At 30.5% G+C, this 17,500-nt stretch overlaps 4 non-coding genes across 4 annotated transcripts in view; all 4 read left to right on the forward strand.

The window, feature by feature from the left end:
* Positions 1–2,645: 2,645 nt before the first annotated feature.
* On the forward strand, positions 2,646–4,640 carry LOC138927244 (small subunit ribosomal RNA). The gene has a single exon (XR_011443771.1). It is a non-coding gene; the product is annotated as a small subunit ribosomal RNA (ribosomal RNA).
* Positions 4,641–5,345: 705 nt separating this feature from the next.
* LOC138927252 (5.8S ribosomal RNA) lies at positions 5,346–5,522 on the forward strand. Its single transcript, XR_011443778.1, has one exon. It is a non-coding gene; the product is annotated as a 5.8S ribosomal RNA (ribosomal RNA).
* A 320-nt stretch (positions 5,523–5,842) lies between these two features.
* LOC138927249 (large subunit ribosomal RNA) lies at positions 5,843–9,782 on the forward strand. Its single transcript, XR_011443775.1, has one exon. It is a non-coding gene; the product is annotated as a large subunit ribosomal RNA (ribosomal RNA).
* Positions 9,783–17,427: 7,645 nt separating this feature from the next.
* LOC138927241 (small subunit ribosomal RNA) overlaps positions 17,428–17,500 on the forward strand; it is a 1,995-nt gene continuing 1,922 nt past the window's right edge. The window contains exon 1 of the ribosomal RNA XR_011443768.1: positions 17,428–17,500. This exon is cut by the window's right edge and continues 1,922 nt beyond it. This is a non-coding gene — a ribosomal RNA (small subunit ribosomal RNA).

Below are 17,500 nucleotides of genomic sequence, written 5' to 3' on the forward strand. Positions count from 1 at the left end.
ATGTGTGGGAAAGTCATACTTCCCATACAATAAATGACCGGATTGACGAAACCGTGTTCAAAAAGGTATATAGGGTAGGTGGTGTTCGCCTGCCAATATAATATTAAAATATATTATATTAAACAGAAGACCGCCAGTATTAAATATATATGAGCATATGGTTTATGAATACATATGCATATAACATATATGAAGATATAATGATAAAAAAAAATATATATGGATAGGAAAATTATTTATATGTAATAGAATATGGTGGATGTGGAGGATAGCCTACCATATAATATATAATATAATAATTTAATTAGATTATATTAAATATTGAAATATTAACAATATATTAAAATATTAAAAACATTTTCAATATGGATATGCAATCGTATGGATATCCAAATATGTGTGTGAAAGTCATACTTCCCATACATAAAATGACCGGATTGACGAAACCGTGTTCAAAAGGTATATAGGGTAGGTGGTGTTCGGCCTACCAATATAATATTTAAAATAATATTATATTAAACAGAAGACCGCCAGTATTAATATATGAGCATATGGTTATGAATACATATGCATATAACATATATGAAAATATATGAATATAAAAAAATATATATGGATATGAAAATATTTATATGTATATGAAATATATGGTAGGTGATGGTGATAGCCTACCATATAATATATAATATAATAATTTAATTATATTATATTAAATATGGAAATATTAAAAATATATTAAAAATATTAAAAATATTTTCATATGGATATGCAATCGTATGGATATCCAAATATGTGTGGGAAAGTCATACTTCCCATACAATAAATGACCGGATTGACGAAACCGTGTTCAAAAAGGTATATAGGGTAGGTGGTGTTCGGCCTACCAATATAATATTAAAATAATATTATATTAAACAGAAGACCGCCAGTATTAATATATAAGCATATGGTTATGAATACATATGCATATAACATATATGAAAATATATGAATATAAAAAAAAAAATATATATGGATATGAAAATATTTATATGTATATGAAATATATGGTAGGTGATGGTGATAGCCTACCATATAATATATAATATAATAATTTAATTATATTATATTAAATATGGAAATATTAAAAATATATTAAAAATATTAAAAATATTTTCATATGGATATGCAATCGTATGGATATCCAAATATGTGTGGGAAAGTCATACTTCCCATACAATAAATGACCGGATTGACGAAACCGTGTTCAAAAAGGTATATAGGGTAGGTGGTGTTCAGCCTGCCAATATAATATTAAAATAATATTATATTAAACAGAAGACCGCCAGTATTAATATATGAGCATATGGTTATGAATACATATGCATATAACATATATGAAAATATATGAATATAAAAAAATATATATGGATATGAAAATATTTATATGTATATGAAATATATGGTAGGTGATGGGGATAGCCTACCATATAATATATAATATAATAATATTTATATTATATTATAATAAATATGGAAATATTAAATTATTTTCATATGGATATGGATATGGATATGGATATGGATATACATATTCATATGGATATACTAAAATATACTGAAATATACCGATGAGTATATTTAGGTGAGGGTAAAAAGGCAAATAAATACCCAGCTTGACGAAAGTGTGTTCAAAAAGGTATATAGGGTAGGTGGTGTCGTCCTACCAATATAGTATATTATTTATATTATATGAATATACTAAAATACCGATGAGTATTTTTAGGTGAGGGAAAGAAGGCAAATAAATACCCAGCTTGACGAAAGTGTGGTCAAAAAGGTATATATGGTAGGTGGTGTAAGCCTATCTATATAATATAACATACTATATTATATATTATATATACACTATATTGTATACTTAGATAATATCGTTGAAGCGTCTACGTCTTATTATAAATTATAATTTGACAAGTTTCCAATTATTATCGTTAATTTCTGGTTCTAGGCAAATAATCTTTTTATTATATACTAGTAAGTATATGGAATTAAATTTAATTTCATATACGTATATGATAATAGTAGTAATATTATTATTATTATTATTGTATAAATAAATATGAATAAACTATATATATGAAAATATATAAATATATGAAAATTAAAAAGTGCTTAGTTTTATATCATATAAAACTAGACTTTTATATACAAAGAAAATAAATTTTAAATTTATTATCAAAATACATATGCGATAATTTTATTATAAAATTAAGCAAATATATATATGTGAATATATACAAATTGTTGTATGTGAAAATATAAAGATATTTTAGAATTAAATATATGCATAATATTGTATTTTATTAAAAAAAATATTAAAGAAGGCTTATATAAATAAAAAGACCGCCCGCTCATATAAATACCCTAACACAAACGAGGGTTTAAGAAAAAGCCATGAAAAAAATATACCCTGAGGTGTATGCGTTGGGCACCCGAGGGATATATTATAAATATATATATATATATATATTTTAATAAATGAACGAATATTGAATGCCATATAATAATTGGCCAAATTCGTTAATATTTTAATTTATACAAATATTTGCAATATTTATTTTCTATATATCAATATGAAAATGAAATATATCAAAGATATAAACATTATTCTGGTTGATCCTGCCAGTAGTTATATGCTTGTCTCAAAGATTAAGCCATGCATGTCTAAGTACACACGCATTAAAAGTGAAACCGCAAAAGGCTCATTATATCAGTTATGGTTCCTTAGATCGTTAACAGTTACTTGGATAACTGTGGTAATTCTAGAGCTAATACATGCAATTAAAACATGAACCTTATGGGACATGTGCTTTTATTAGGCTAAAACCAAGCGATCGCAAGATCGTTATATTGGTTGAACTCTAGATAACATGCAGATCGTATGGTCTTGTACCGACGACAGATCTTTCAAATGTCTGCCCTATCAACTTTTGATGGTAGTATCTAGGACTACCATCCCTGCACCGGTTAACGCGGAATCAGGGTTCGATTCCGGAGAGGGAGCCTGAGAAACGGCTACCACATCTAAGGAAGGCAGCAGGCGCGTAAATTACCCACTCCCAGCTCGGGGAGGTAGTGACGAAAAATAACAATACAGGACTCATATCCGAGGCCCTGTAATTGGAATGAGTACACTTTAAATCCTTTAACAAGGACCAATTGGAGGGCAAGTCTGGTGCCAGCAGCCGCGGTAATTCCAGCTCCAATAGCGTATATTAAAGTTGTTGCGGTTAAAACGTTCGTAGTTGAACTTGTGCTTCATACGGGTAGTACAACATACAATTGTAGTTAGTACTATACCTTTATGTATGTAAGCGTATTACCGGTGGAGTTCTTATATATGTTTAAATACTTGTATTTTTTCATATGTTCCTCCTATTTAAAAACCTGCATTAGTGCTCTTAAACGAGTGTTATTGTGGGCCGGTACAATTACTTTGAACAAATTAGAGTGCTTAAAAAAGGATTCAAATGCCTGAATATTCTGTGCATGGGATAATGAAATAAGACCTCTGTTCTGCTTTCATTGGTTTTCAGATCAAGAGGTAATGATTAATAGAAGCAGTTTGGGGGCATTAGTATTACGACGCGAGAGGTGAAATTCTTGGACCGTCGTAAGACTAACTTAAGCGAAAGCATTTGCCAAAGATGTTTTCATTAATCAAGAACGAAAGTTAGAGGTTCGAAGGCGATCAGATACCGCCCTAGTTCTAACCATAAACGATGCCAGCTAGCAATTGGGTGTAGCTACTTTTATGGCTCTCTCAGTCGCTTCCCGGGAAACCAAAGCTTTTGGGCTCCGGGGGAAGTATGGTTGCAAAGCTGAAACTTAAAGGAATTGACGGAAGGGCACCACCAGGAGTGGAGCCTGCGGCTTAATTTGACTCAACACGGGAAAACTTACCAGGTCCGAACATAAGTGTGTAAGACAGATTGATAGCTCTTTCTCGAATCTATGGGTGGTGGTGCATGGCCGTTCTTAGTTCGTGGAGTGATTTGTCTGGTTAATTCCGATAACGAACGAGACTCAAATATATTAAATAGATATCTTCAGGATTATGGTGTTGAAGCTTATATAGCCTTCATTCATGGTAGCAGTAAAATGTTTATTGTGTTTGAATGTGTTTATATAAGTGGAGCCGTACCTGTTGGTTTGTCCCATTATAAGGATACTAGCTTCTTAAATGGACAAATTGCGTCTAGCAATAATGAGATTGAGCAATAACAGGTCTGTGATGCCCTTAGATGTCCTGGGCTGCACGCGCGCTACAATGAAAGTATCAACGTGTATTTCCTAGACCGAGAGGTCCGGGTAAACCGCTGAACCACTTTCATGCTTGGGATTGTGAACTGAAACTGTTCACATGAACTTGGAATTCCTAGTAAGTGTGAGTCATTAACTCGCATTGATTACGTCCCTGCCCTTTGTGCACACCGCCCGTCGCTACTACCGATTGAATTATTTAGTGAGGTCTCCGGACGTGATCACTGTGACGCCTTGTGTGTTACGGTTGTTTCGCAGAAGTTGACCGAACTTGATTATTTAGAGGAAGTAAAAGTCGTAACAAGGTTTCCGTAGGTGAACCTGCGGAAGGATCATTATTGAATGAATCTTATCCGTTATTAAAATATTTATTATATATAAATATATAAATAAAAATTACCCAAAAATAAAAGACATATATATTATATTGAATATATAGACCATTTGTTGTCTTCAATATAAATTGCGTGTATATTTAATTAATATACATGCGTTGCGTGATGTATTGTTCATATTAAATTATGCGCATACATTGATAAATGCAACACCTAAAATATACATTGTTGTACCTGATATACAGGTTAATGCTTTATATAATATTAAAACAATATAAATTATATTTATATTGATTATATAAAACTAAGACATTTCGCAACAATTATTTTAGGTATATAAAAAAATTAAACATATGTTATGTTTAAATATAGACGAATGTATTGAATATAAATTGCGTGTATATTTAATTAATATACATGCGTTGCGTGATGTATTGTTCATATTAAATTATGCGCATACATTGATAAATGCAACACCTAAAATATACATTGTTGTACCTGATATACAGGTTAATGCTTTATATAATATTAAAACAATATAAATTATATTTATATTGATTATATAAAACTAAGACATTTCGCAACAATTATTTTAGGTATAAAAATAACTTTATTGAAGGAATTGATATATGCCAGTTAAATGGTGTATTTTTAATTTCTTTCAATAAAAACATAATTGACGAATTGTATATTTATATATATTTATAAAACTCTAAGCGGTGGATCACTCGGCTCATGGGTCGATGAAGAACGCAGCAAACTGTGCGTCATCGTGTGAACTGCAGGACACATGAACATCGACATTTTGAACGCATATCGCAGTCCATGCTGTTATGTACTTTAATTAATTTTATAGTGCCTTGGCCTACATATGGTTGAGGGTTGTAAGACTATGCTAATAAAGTTGCTTATTATTATATATTTTTATAATGATATGCATATGGTATATTATTGGATATATTTATATATTCATAATATTAAATATAAAAGCAATTATCTCAAATATTTATAAAAGAAAAAATGAAGATATACAATTCTTTCTTTTTTCAATTCAAATAATACTGAGAAATGTCTAGCATAAAAAAAATTAAATTTTTTTTAACTAGAATTGTCTCTTATTTAAAGATGCGAAAATTGAAAATATATCAAATATATTGTTCTTCATAGAGATATATTGTTTATATATATATATACATTGCTTTATACAACCTCAACTCATATGGGACTACCCCCTGAATTTAAGCATATTAATTAGGGGAGGAAAAGAAACTAACAAGGATTTTCTTAGTAGCGGCGAGCGAAAAGAAATCAGTTCAGCACTAAGTCACTTTGTCTATATGGCAAATGTGAGATGCAGTGTATGGAGCGTCAATATTCTAGTATGAGAAATTAACGATTTAAGTCCTTCTTAAATGAGGCCATTTACCCATAGAGGGTGCCAGGCCCGTATAACGTTAATGATTACTAGATGATGTTTCCAAAGAGTCGTGTTGCTTGATAGTGCAGCACTAAGTGGGTGGTAAACTCCATCTAAAACTAAATATAACCATGAGACCGATAGTAAACAAGTACCGTGAGGGAAAGTTGAAAAGAACTCTGAATAGAGAGTTAAATAGTACGTGAAACTGCTTAGAGGTTAAGCCCGATGAACCTGAATATCCATTATGGAAAATTCATCATTAAAGTTATAATATTTAAATAATATTATAGAAATAGTGTGCATTTTTTCCATATAAGGACATTGTAATCTATTAACATATATAATTTATCATAAAATATGACTTATAGTTTATTCAAATTATTATGCTTGCATTTTAACATAGGATAAATGTCATTAATTTGATAAAGTGTTGATAGATAATAAGAATACAGTGCGTTAATTTTTCGGAATTATATAATGGCATAATTATCATTGATTTTTGTGTTTATTATATGCACTTGTATGATTAACAATGCGAAAGATTCAGGATACCTTCGGGACCCGTCTTGAAACACGGACCAAGGAGTCTAACATATGTGCAAGTTATTGGGATATAAACCTAATAGCGTAATTAACTTGACTATTAATGGGATTAGTTTTTTAACTATTTTATAGTTAATTAACACAATCCCGGGGCGTTCTATATAGTTATGTATAATAATATTTATATTATTTATGCCTCTAACTGGAACGTACCTTGAGCAGATATGCTGTGACCCGAAAGATGGTGAACTATACTTGATCAGGTTGAAGTCAGGGGAAACCCTGATGGAAGACCGAAACAGTTCTGACGTGCAAATCGATTGTCAGAATTGAGTATAGGGGCGAAAGACCAATCGAACCATCTAGTAGCTGGTTCCTTCCGAAGTTTCCCTCAGACTAGCTGGTGCATTTTAATGTTATATAAAATAATCTTATCTGGTAAAGCGAATGATTAGAGGCCTTAGGGTCGAAACGATCTTAACCTATTCTCAAACTTTAAATGGGTAAGAACCTTAACTTTCTTGATATGAAGTTTAAGGTTATGATATAATGTGCCCAGTGGGCCACTTTTGGTAAGCAGAACTGGCGCTGTGGGATGAACCAAACGTAATGTTACGGTGCCCAAATTAACAACTCATGCAGAAACCATGAAAGGCGTTGGTTGCTTAAAACAGCAGGACGGTGATCATGGAAGTCGAAATCCGCTAAGGAGTGTGTAACAACTCACCTGCCGAAGCAACTAGCCCTTAAAATGGATGGCGCTTAAGTTGTATACCTATACATTACCGCTAAAGTAGATGATTTATATTACTTGTAATATAAATTTTGAAACTTTAGTGAGTAGGAAGGTACAATGGTATGCGTAGAAGTGTTTGGCGTAAGCCTGCATGGAGCTGCTATTGGTACAGATCTTGGTGGTAGTAGCAAATAATCGAATGAGACCTTGGAGGACTGAAGTGGAGAAGGGTTTCGTGTGAACAGTGGTTGATCACGAGTTAGTCGGTCCTAAGTTCAAGGCGAAAGCCGAAAATTTTCAAGTAAAAATAAATATTACAATTATTGTGAAAATTATATACTTGAATAATTTTGAACGAAAGGGAATACGGTTCCAATTCCGTAACCTGTTGAGTATCCGTTTGTTATTAAATATGGGCCTCGTGCTCATCCTGGCAACAGGAACGACCATAAAGAAGCCGTCGAGAGATATCGGAAGAGTTTTCTTTTCTGTTTTATAGTCGTACTACCATGGAAGTCTTTCGCAGAGAGATATGGTAGATGGGCTAGAAGAGCATGACATATACTGTTGTGTCGATATTTTCTCCTCGGACCTTGAAAATTTATGGTGGGGATACGCAAACTTCTCAACAGGCCGTACCAATATCCGCAGCTGGTCTCCAAGGTGAAGAGTCTCTAGTCGATAGAATAATGTAGGTAAGGGAAGTCGGCAAATTAGATCCGTAACTTCGGGATAAGGATTGGCTCTGAAGATTGAGATAGTCGGGCTTGATTGGGAAACAATAATATGGTTTATGTGCTCGTTCTGGGTAAATAGAGTTATAATCATTTATGGTTGTAACTTGTTCCCCGGATAGTTTAGTTACGTATCCAATTGTGGAACTTTCTTGCTAAAATTTTTAAGAATACTAGTTGGGTCAAACCAATTAGTTCTTATTAATTATAACGATTATCAATTAACAATCAATTCAGAACTGGCACGGACTTGGGGAATCCGACTGTCTAATTAAAACAAAGCATTGTGATGGCCCTAGCGGGTGTTGACACAATGTGATTTCTGCCCAGTGCTCTGAATGTCAAAGTGAAGAAATTCAAGTAAGCGCGGGTCAACGGCGGGAGTAACTATGACTCTCTTAAGGTAGCCAAATGCCTCGTCATCTAACGCGCATGAATGGATTAACGAGATTCCTTCTGTCCCTATCTACTATCTAGCGAAACCACAGCCAAGGGAACGGGCTTGGAATAATTAGCGGGGAAAGAAGACCCTTTTGAGCTTGACTCTAATCTGGCAGTGTAAGGAGACATAAGAGGTGTAGAATAAGTGGGAGATATTAGACTTCGGTTTGGTATCGACAATGAAATACCACTACTCTTATTGTTTCCTTACTTACTTGATTAAATGGAACGTGTATCATTTCCTAGCCATTATACGGATATATTTATTATATCTTATGGTATTGGGTTTTGATGCAAGCTTCTTGATCAAAGTATCACGAGTTTGTTATATAATCGCAAACAAATTCTTTAATGAGAGATGCATTCATGTATTATCGATTTGAAAATTTGGTATAACTCCAATTACTCAGGTATGATCCAATTCAAGGACATTGCCAGGTAGGGAGTTTGACTGGGGCGGTACATCTCTCAAATAATAACGGAAGTTGCGCAGAGCCAGCCCAGTGCGGACAGAAACCCCACATAGAGCAAAAGGGCAAATGCTGACTTGATCTCGGTGTTCAGTACACACAGGGACAGCAAAAGCTCGGCCTATCGATCCTTTTGGTTTAAAGAGTTTTTAACAAGAGGTGTCAGAAAAGTTACCATAGGGATAACTGGCTTGTGGCGGCCAAGCGTTCATAGCGACGTCGCTTTTTGATCCTTCGATGTCGGCTCTTCCTATCATTGTGAAGCAAAATTCACCAAGCGTTGGATTGTTCACCCATGCAAGGGAACGTGAGCTGGGTTTAGACCGTCGTGAGACAGGTTAGTTTTACCCTACTAATGACAAAACGTTGTTGCGACAGCATTCCTGCGTAGTACGAGAGGAACCGCAGGTACGGACCAATGGCACAATACTTGTTCGAGCGAACAGTGGTATGACGCTACGTCCGTTGGATTATGCCTGAACGCCTCTAAGGTCGTATCCGTGCTGGACTGCAATTAAATAAGGGGCAATTTGCATTGTATGGCTTCTAAACCATTTAAAGTTTATTATTTATATTTTAAACGACAATGGATGTGATGCCAATGTAATTTGTAACATAGTAAATTGGGAGGATCTTTGATCACCTGATGCCATGCTAGTTACATATGAAAACATTATTTAATACAATGACAAAGCCTAGAATCAATTGTAAACGACTTTTGTAACGGGCAAGGTGTTGTAAGTGGTTGAGCAGCTGCCATACTGCGATCCACTGAAGCTTATCCTTTGCTTGATGATTCGAAATATAAAAAAAATGTAAATATGCATGTGTAAATATGTATATTTAGTATAAAAAATCTTTATATGCTATATCTAAGAAAGCATATAAGGATTTATCACGGGTTGTCCACGTTTCCCTACTAATTGTGGCCTACTAACTGTTTCGTCATCTTATTAGTGACGTGAAAAATGAAAATAATATTTTTCATTTATATTGTTATAAGTCTTAAACATTAAAGGAGCTGGAGTTGAATTACTTTCGTTTAGGTAGCCAAATGCCTCGTCATCTTATTAGTGACGTGAAAAATGAAAATAATATTTTTCATTTATATTGTTATAAGTCTTAAACCTTATAACGGCGGAAGATGAATTACTTTCTTTTAGGTAGCCAAATGCCTCGTCATCTTATTAGTGACGTGAAAAATGAAAATAATATTTTTCATTTATATTGTTATAAGTCTTAAACTTTAAGACGGCGGGAGTTGAATTACTTTCGCATAGGTAGCCAAATGCCTCGTCATCTTATTAGTGACGCGCATGATTCAATTCAAGAGATTCCTTCTGTCCCTATTTAAAACCTCACGGATATTAAAAATATTAAACATATATTGTTATAAGTCTTAAACCTTAAGACGGCGGGAGTTGAATTACTTTCGCATAGGTAGCCAAATGCCTCGTCATCTTATTAGTGACGCGCATGATTCAATTCAAGAGATTCCTTCTGTCCCTATTTAACATGGCAAGTTTATTAAAAATATTAAACATATATTGTTATAAGTCTTAAACCTTAAGACGGCGGGAGTTGAATTACTTTCGCATAGGTAGCCAAATGCCTCGTCATCTTATTAGTGACGTGAAAAATGAAAATAATATTTTTCATTTATATTGTTATAAGTCTTAAACTTTAAGACGGCGGGAGTTGAATTACTTTCGCATAGGTAGCCAAATGCCTCGTCATCTTATTAGTGACGTGAAAAATGAAAATAATATTTTTCATTTATATTGTTATAAGTCTTAAACCTTATAACGGCGGAAGATGAATTACTTTCGTTTAGGTAGCCAAATGCCTCGTCATCTTAATAGTGACGTGAAAAATGAAAATAATATTTTTCATTTATATTGTTATAAGTCTTAAACTTTAAGACGGCGGGAGTTGAATTACTTTCGCATAGGTAGCCAAATGCCTCGTCATCTTATTAGTGACGTGAAAAATGAAAATAATATTTTTCATTTATATTGTTATAAGAACCTTATAACGGCGGAAGATGAATTACTTTCGTTTAGGTAGCCAAATGCCTCGTCATCTTATTAGTGACGTGAAAAATGAAAATAATATTTTTCATTTATATTGTTATAAGTCTTAAACTTTAAGACGGCGGGAGTTGAATTACTTTCGCATAGGTAGCCAAATGCCTTGTCATCTTATTAGTGACGCGCATGATTCAATTCAAGAGATTCCTTCTGTCCCTATTTAAAACCTCACGGATATTAAAAATATTAAACATATATTGTTATAAGTCTTAAACCTTAAGACGGCGGGAGTTGAATTACTTTCGCATAGGTAGCCAAATGCCTCGTCATCTTATTAGTGACGCGCATGATTCAATTCAAGAGATTCCTTCTGTCCCTATTTAAAACCTCACGGATATTAAAAATATTAAACATATATTGTTATAAGTCTTAAACCTTAAGACGGCGGGAGTTGAATTACTTTCGCATAGGTAGCCAAATGCCTCGTCATCTGATGACGCGCATGATTCAATTCAAGAGATTCCTTCTGTCCCTATTTAAAACCTCACGGATATTAAAAATATTAAACATATATTGTTATAAGTCTTAAACCTTAAGACGGCGGGAGTTGAATTACTTTCGCATAGGTAGCCAAATGCCTTGTCATCTTATTAGTGACGCGCATGATTCAATTCAAGAGATTCCTTCTGTCCCTATTTAAAACCTCACGGATATTAAAAATATTAAACATATATTGTTATAAGTCTTAAACCTTAAGACGGCGGGAGTTGAATTACTTTCGCATAGGTAGCCAAATGCCTCGTCATCTTATTAGTGACGCGCATGATTCAATTCAAGAGATTCCTTCTGTCCCTATTTAAAACCTCACGGATATTAAAAATATTAAACATATATTGTTATAAGTCTTAAACCTTAAGACGGCGGGAGTTGAATTACTTTCGCATAGGTAGCCAAATGCCTCGTCATCTTATTAGTGACGCGCATGATTTCCTTCTGTCCCTATTTAAAACCTCACGGATATTAAAAATATTAAACATATATTGTTATAAGTCTTAAACCTTAAGACGGCGGGAGTTGAATTACTTTCGCATAGGTAGCCAAATGCCTCGTCATCTTATTAGTGACGCGCATGATTCAATTCAAGAGATTCCTTCTGTCCCTATTTAAAACCTCACGGATATTAAAAATATTAAACATATATTGTTATAAGTCTTAAACCTTAAGACGGCGGGAGTTGAATTACTTTCGCATAGGTAGCCAAATGCCTCGTCATCTTATTAGTGACGCGCATGATTCAATTCAAGAGATTCCTTCTGTCCCTATTTAAAAACTCACGAATATTAAAAATATTAAAAATATTTTCATATGGATATGCAATCGTATGGATATCCAAATATGTGTGGGAAAGTCGTACTTCCTATACGATAAATGACCGGATTGACGAAACCGTGTTCAAAAAGGTATATAGGGTAGGTGGTGTTCGGCCATATAATATTAAAATAATATTATATTAAACAGAAGATCGCCAGTATTAATATATAAGCATATGGTTATGAATACATATGCATATAACATATATGAAAATATATGAATATATAAAAAAAAATATATATGAATATGAAAATATTTATATGTATATGGAATATATGGTAGGTGATGATGTTAGCCTACCATATAATATATAATATAATAATTTAATTATATTATATTAAATATGGAAATATTAAAAATATATTAAAAATATTAAAAATATTTTCATATGGATATGCAATCGTATGGATATCCAAATATGTGTGGGAAAGTCATACTTCCCATACAATAAATGACCGGATTGACGAAACCGTGTTCAAAAAGGTATATAGGGTAGGTGGTGTTCAGCCTGCCAATATAATATTAAAATAATATTATATTAAACAGAAGACCGCCAGTATTAATATATGAGCATATGGTTATGAATACATATGCATATAACATATATGAAAATATATGAATATAAAAAAATATATATGGATATGAAAATATTTATATGTATATGAAATATATGGTAGGTGATGAGGATAGCCTACCATATAATATATAATATAATAATTTAATTATATTATATTAAATATGGAAATATTAAAAATATATTAAAAATATTAAAAATATTTTCATATGGATATGCAATCGTATGGATATCCAAATATGTGTGGGAAAGTCATACTTCCCATACAATAAATGACCGGATTGACGAAACCGTGTTCAAAAAGGTATATAGGGTAGGTGGTGTTCGGCCTACCAATATAATATTAAAATAATATTATATTAAACAGAAGACCGCCAGTATTAATATATGAGCATATGGTTATGAATACATATGCATATAACATATATGAAAATATATGAATATAAAAAAATATATATGGATATGAAAATATTTATATGTATATGAAATATATGGTAGGTGATGGTGATAGCCTACCATATAATATATAATATAATAATTTTTATATTATATTAAATATGGAAATATTAAAAATATATTAAAAATATTAAAAATATTTTCATATGGATATGCAATCGTATGGATATCCAAATATGTGTGGGAAAGTCATACTTCCCATACAATAAATGACCGGATTGACGAAACCGTGTTCAAAAAGGTATATAGGGTAGGTGGTGTTCGGCCTACCAATATAATATTAAAATAATATTATATTAAACAGAAGACCGCCAGTATTAATATATAAGCATATGGTTATGAATACATATGCATATAACATATATGAAAATATATGAATATAAAAAAATATATATGGATATGAAAATATTTATATGTATATGAAATATATGGTAGGTGATGGTGATAGCCTACCATATAATATATAATATAATAATTTAATTATATTATATTAAATATGGAAATATTAAAAATATATTAAAAATATTAAAAATATTTTCATATGGATATGCAATCGTATGGATATCCAAATATGTGTGGGAAAGTCATACTTCCCATACAATAAATGACCGGATTGACGAAACCGTGTTCAAAAAGGTATATAGGGTAGGTGGTGTTCAGCCTGCCAATATAATATTAAAATAATATTATATTAAACAGAAGATCGCCAGTATTAATATATAAGCATATGGTTATGAATACATATGCATATAACATATATGAAAATATATGAATATATAAAAAAAAATATATATGAATATGAAAATATTTATATGTATATGGAATATATGGTAGGTGATGATGTTAGCCTACCATATAATATATAATATAATAATTTAATTATATTATATTAAATATGGAAATATTAAAAATATATTAAAAATATTAAAAATATTTTCATATGGATATGCAATCGTATGGATATCCAAATATGTGTGGGAAAGTCATACTTCCCATACAATAAATGACCGGATTGACGAAACCGTGTTCAAAAAGGTATATAGGGTAGGTGGTGTTCAGCCTGCCAATATAATATTAAAATAATATTATATTAAACAGAAGATCGCCAGTATTAATATATAAGCATATGGTTATGAATACATATGCATATAACATATATGAAAATATATGAATATATAAAAAAAAATATATATGAATATGAAAATATTTATATGTATATGGAATATATGGTAGGTGATGATGTTAGCCTACCATATAATATATAATATAATAATTTAATTATATTATATTAAATATGGAAATATTAAAAATATATTAAAAATATTAAAAATATTTTCATATGGATATGCAATCGTATGGATATCCAAATATGTGTGGGAAAGTCATACTTCCCATACAATAAATGACCGGATTGACGAAACCGTGTTCAAAAAGGTATATAGGGTAGGTGGTGTTCAGCCTGCCAATATAATATTAAAATAATATTATATTAAACAGAAGACCGCCAGTATTAATATATGAGCATATGGTTATGAATACATATGCATATAACATATATGAAAATATATGAATATAAAAAAATATATATGGATATGAAAATATTTATATGTATATGAAATATATGGTAGGTGATGAGGATAGCCTACCATATAATATATAATATAATAATTTAATTATATTATATTAAATATGGAAATATTAAAAATATATTAAAAATATTAAAAATATTTTCATATGGATATGCAATCGTATGGATATCCAAATATGTGTGGGAAAGTCATACTTCCCATACAATAAATGACCGGATTGACGAAACCGTGTTCAAAAAGGTATATAGGGTAGGTGGTGTTCGGCCTACCAATATAATATTAAAATAATATTATATTAAACAGAAGACCGCCAGTATTAATATATGAGCATATGGTTATGAATACATATGCATATAACATATATGAAAATATATGAATATAAAAAAATATATATGGATATGAAAATATTTATATGTATATGAAATATATGGTAGGTGATGGTGATAGCCTACCATATAATATATAATATAATAATTTAATTATATTATATTAAATATGGAAATATTAAAAATATATTAAAAATATTAAAAATATTTTCATATGGATATGCAATCGTATGGATATCCAAATATGTGTGGGAAAGTCATACTTCCCATACAATAAATGACCGGATTGACGAAACCGTGTTCAAAAAGGTATATAGGGTAGGTGGTGTTCGGCCTACCAATATAATATTAAAATAATATTATATTAAACAGAAGACCGCCAGTATTAATATATAAGCATATGGTTATGAATACATATGCATATAACATATATGAAAATATATGAATATAAAAAAATATATATGGATATGAAAATATTTATATGTATATGAAATATATGGTAGGTGATGGTGATAGCCTACCATATAATATATAATATAATAATTTAATTATATTATATTAAATATGGAAATATTAAAAATATATTAAAAATATTAAAAATATTTTCATATGGATATGCAATCGTATGGATATCCAAATATGTGTGGGAAAGTCATACTTCCCATACAATAAATGACCGGATTGACGAAACCGTGTTCAAAAAGGTATATAGGGTAGGTGGTGTTCAGCCTGCCAATATAATATTAAAATAATATTATATTAAACAGAAGACCGCCAGTATTAATATATGAGCATATGGTTATGAATACATATGCATATAACATATATGAAAATATATGAATATAAAAAAATATATATGGATATGAAAATATTTATATGTATATGAAATATATGGTAGGTGATGGGGATAGCCTACCATATAATATATAATATAATAATATTTATTATATTATAATAAATATGGAAATATTAAATTATTTTCATATGGATATGGATATGGATATGGATATGGATATACATATTCATATGGATATACTAAAATATACTGAAATATACCGATGAGTATATTTAGGTGAGGGTAAAAAGGCAAATAAATACCCAGCTTGACGAAAGTGTGTTCAAAAAGGTATATAGGGTAGGTGGTGTCGTCCTACCAATATAGTATATTATTTATATTATATGAATATACTAAAATACCGATGAGTATTTTTAGGTGAGGGAAAGAAGGCAAATAAATACCCAGCTTGACGAAAGTGTGGTCAAAAAGGTATATATGGTAGGTGGTGTAAGCCTATCTATATAATATAACATACTATATTATATATTATATATACACTATATTGTATACTTAGATAATATCGTTGAAGCGTCTACGTCTTATTATAAATTATAATTTGACAAGTTTCCAATTATTATCGTTAATTTCTGGTTCTAGGCAAATAAAAATTTCTTTTTATTATATCCTAGTAAGTATATGGAATTAAATTTAATTTCATATACGTATATGATAATAGTAGTAATATTATTATTATTATTATTGTATAAATAAATATGAATAAACTATATATATGAAAATATATAAATATATGAAAATTAAAAAGTGCTTAGTTTTATATCATATAAAACTAGACTTTTATATACAAAGAAAATAAATTTTAAATTTATTATCAATACATATGCGATAATTTTATTATAAAATTAAGCAAATATATATATGTGAATATATACAAATTGTTGTATGTGAAAATATAAAGATATTTTAGAATTAAATATATGCATAATATTGTATTTTATTAAAAAAAATATTAAAGAAGGCTTATATAAATAAAAAGACCGCCCGCTCATATAAATACCCTAACACAAACGAGGGTTTAAGAAAAAGCCATGAAAAAAATATACCCTGAGGTGTATGCGTTGGGCACCCGAGGGATATATTATAAATATATATATATATATATATATATTTTAATAAATGAACGAATATTGAATGCCATATAATAATTGGCCAAATTCGTTAATATTTTAATTTATACAAATATTTGCAATATTTATTTTCTATATATCAATATGAAAATGAAATATATCAAAGATATAAACATTATTCTGGTTGATCCTGCCAGTAGTTATATGCTTGTCTCAAAGATTAAGCCATGCATGTCTAAGTACACACGCA

This window comes from Drosophila bipectinata, unplaced genomic scaffold (assembly GCF_030179905.1).
Source record: "Drosophila bipectinata strain 14024-0381.07 unplaced genomic scaffold, DbipHiC1v2 scaffold_207, whole genome shotgun sequence".
Taxonomy (NCBI): Eukaryota; Metazoa; Arthropoda; class Insecta; order Diptera; family Drosophilidae; genus Drosophila; species Drosophila bipectinata.